General features: G+C 37.2%; 1 long non-coding RNA gene across 1 annotated transcript; it reads left to right on the plus strand.

The window, feature by feature from the left end:
• Nucleotides 1-2,085: 2,085 nt before the first annotated feature.
• LOC120250141 lies at nt 2,086-3,235 on the plus strand. Its single transcript, XR_005532949.1, has 3 exons — nt 2,086-2,164; nt 2,267-2,311; nt 3,190-3,235. It is a non-coding gene; the product is annotated as an uncharacterized LOC120250141 (long non-coding RNA).
• Nucleotides 3,236-3,635: the final 400 nt, after the last annotated feature.

The raw sequence follows: 3,635 nt of genomic DNA on the forward strand, positions 1-3,635 counted from the left end.
AACATAAAACCATACTCAATACCTTAGATCAGAACCCACGAAAATGCCAACTAGCTAGCAGGGGGACTTCTCCTTCGAGATACCGGTGAAAGGGAAAAGTCGATGAAATGCCAATTACAGAGGCTCACCGCAGAGACAACTCGGAGATGCCCTGAAACTGGAAAAGTCGAAGACGCGAGTCTGAGAAAAAAAAGTAAACGGCTCCAATAAATTGCCTCTCGGGATTACCCCTACGGAAAACCGCCCACTTCCTCTCAAATCGCCGAGATGGTCAGCAGCCCACGACTCCCCCATGCAAGGGCATTTTCGTCCCAAAAATTTGAAACTCACTCCGCTCACATCCGTTACATGTAGCTGCATCAAAAAACATGTAGCTTTTAAAAAGGAGGATTTTCGTGATCAGAAAAACTAACGGGTGTTTTTGGCAATTTTACAAACTTAAAGGGTTTTTTAGCACTTCCACTAATAATAATAATAATAATAATAATAATAATAAATTAGTAATAAAAAATGGTGAAAAAAAAGCAAATGACAAGAAATTACTTCCATTAATAAACAATATTTTTAGGGGGTGTTATGTAAAACGATAAACGAAAGGACAAAGAAAAGGTTTCAGCGGTTTGCTTCGGAGAAGGGAGAGAAAAGCTCAAGAAGAGCAGGATCACCGTCGACGGAGCGAGATCGAGAGAGGGACTCCAAAAGTCGCCATTCGTTCATCCCAATTCGAAAGGTTTGCACTTTTTCTTTATGGAATTAGGGTTTCGATTGAATGATCAATGTTCGAGAATCTGCAGATTTGTGTTGGTTTTCCGGTGAAAATCTTGTAATATTTTAAGAATTTTGTTTTGATTTGTTTGTGGTTTTTTGCGTTTGAGATGATTTTTCTTGTAGTTTTTATGGAATTACTTGTTTTGTATAAGCATCCTTGAATTCAATTGAGTAGCTAGAGATCAGCTGGTATTTGGTTTAAGAACATGTTGTATGAGTTTAGGGGTTTGCTAATGGCACCAGTGAACAAGGGTTCCTGAGACATTCATCAATGCTTGGGTATTGAGAAAACTGAGGGTGTGGTTATTACAAATTTAAAGCTTGGAAATGAAATGTAATGGGTTATTTTCCAAGTATTTATTGTTTTCTGGATTTCAGGTTATCTTTTGATGTTTACTGGTGATTGAAAAGATTCCTTTACCTCATGGTAGGGATGATAAATTCTTTATCATTTTTGCAGCCATGGCGTTCGCAATGGACTCATGGATGAAAGAATTCAATGAGGCTTCCAAGTTGGCTGATGATATTAGTACCATGATCTCTGAGAGGAAATCTTTGCTGCCGTCTGGGCCTGAAACTCAACGTCATACATCTGCTATTCGGAGGAAGTTAACGATACTTGGGACTCGACTAGATACATTGGATTCCTTTTATCGGATCTTCCTACTAAGCGAGCAATGTATGTGTCTAATCCATAGGATACAGAAGAAATCTGTTTGAATTTGAGAGAATATATATATACACTGTTATGAACTATAGGTTATGGTGGATGGTTGCTTTTTTGGTATTAGTGTCACCCACATTTAATTATCAAAATGCAGAACAGAAAGGGAGGTGCACAAGCGTGAAGACCTACTTTCAAATTTGAAGTCTAAAACTAAGCAGATGGCGTCCACATTGAATATGTCAAACTTTGTTGACAGGTACTGTATTCTCCCATCAATCTATTTTGCTTTCTAAATAATTTGTTACTGTCATTTTGCTGTGATCAAAACCTAGTGTGTGGACAATATTTTTGGGAATTTTTTTCATGAATAGATTCTAGCTGGTTTAGAGTTAATAAAATGTCATGGTGACATTATTGGTGGTGGTGATTGTTTATGAATGCAGGGAAGACTTGCTTGGACCAAGTAACAGGTCAGTTGAAGAGATAAACAGGATAGCGGATTGATAACACTGGTATTGTAGGCTTGCAACGCCAAATTATGAAAGGTATTTATGTGGTTTTCTTGCTGATCAGTTTTTAATGACTGAGTTGATATCTGATGCTAATCATCTGTGGCTTGGGTTGTGTAGAGCAAGATGAGGGACTTGAGGAGCTGGGGAGACTGTTTTAAGTACAAAACACATTGCATTGGCAGTTAATGAAGAGTTGAATTTGCACACAAGGCTCATTGTATGTTCTGTTGAAATGGACTTTATCATTCAGTGCATAAATTTCTTACTTGTTGTGGATCACAGCAGCACCCATTATTTTAACTGGTTTGCCCCAATGCAGGAGACCTTGGACCAACAGGTGGACGTGACAGACTCACGGCTTCAGGTAGCATTTTTTCCTTTTCACTTCATTATCTATAATTTAGTGGTTGCTATCTGCTGATGATATTGGTTTATGTGTATGGTCTTGACTTACTAAAATTAAGCACAAATATTTATTTAGTTTTTACCAGCGTTGTAACTGTATCATCTATTCATCTATTATTTAGATTGACACCTCTCAAATGACGCTAGTCTTTGTAGTTAAGGAAATGTAAACAAAGGCATTGATCAACTGATATTATTGTGCATTTTGTGGAAATTTGAAAACTTTTGTTTTGTAAGAACTAAGCAGCACCAAGGGAGAAAAAGCAAATGCTATTCTTATGAAGTTTTGAACAACCAAACTTATTATTGATTGGCTTCTTTTGGAAATAAGGCTTCCATTATACTAGAAAGAAGTTTTTCTGATTTAGCAAGCTTGGAGACACATTTCCCATGGGGAGGGTTCTAGTCTTGCATAGTTTCATGTAAATATAAAACTCTGGTTAAATAATTAGCAGAACCATGTCAAACCATGCCAAATAGAACTCTGTATTTTCTGGCTAACAAATTGCAAACTGTTTTTTCTTTTCAAAGCAAAATGTCTGTTTAGTATCCAAGCCAGTGATTGAATGCCCTTGGAAAAAGAAATTAGGTAGTTAGAGAGGAAACAATATCAGCACAATGGATAAGAAATCTCCATCCGGTTCTACATAAGAAACCTCCTCCTGAAGTCCATAAGCTGCACCTATGCTTGACAATGGTGGCATGATGGATAGGATCATATCTAATTCTTAAGCAACTTTGTGTCCTCTGTTCTCATACATGTCAGCTACTTTGTTTTGATTGATGTTCTTCCCATGATAAATTCATATTGACAATCTTGATTTGATCATGCTGCAGCGGGTGCAAAAGAGACTTGCAATTCTCAACAGGCGCACAAACCGGCTGTTGCTCTTGTATGCGTCTGCTCTATTCCGTTGTTGCCATAGTGATTCTGATCATCATCGCCCTCGGCTCTCATGAAATACTTGTATAAAAATTAATAAACACAAACTCACTGTGCACTGTATTCTCATCTGGTGTGGAAAAACTAGTTGTGTAGTATTCCTTGTGAATCTGCTTGTGTTCAGTGTGTACTTCCCCTGTTTTCATCTGGACAGACATGTAAAAAACTACTAGACTTCCTCACAGCAATGCATTGTTCATGTTTTTGCAAGTTCATAGACTTTAAGCAAATTCTTGAAATTTCAAATGAAATATCAACCTAGAAAAATAAAAATAATAATATTATTTTATTATTTTTTAAGCAAAACCCAACTCACTGAATGTGATGGCCTTGTAAGCCC

The sequence above is a fragment of the Dioscorea cayenensis genome, chromosome 19 (genome assembly GCF_009730915.1).
Source record: "Dioscorea cayenensis subsp. rotundata cultivar TDr96_F1 chromosome 19, TDr96_F1_v2_PseudoChromosome.rev07_lg8_w22 25.fasta, whole genome shotgun sequence".
Classification (NCBI taxonomy): Eukaryota; Viridiplantae; Streptophyta; class Magnoliopsida; order Dioscoreales; family Dioscoreaceae; genus Dioscorea; species Dioscorea cayenensis.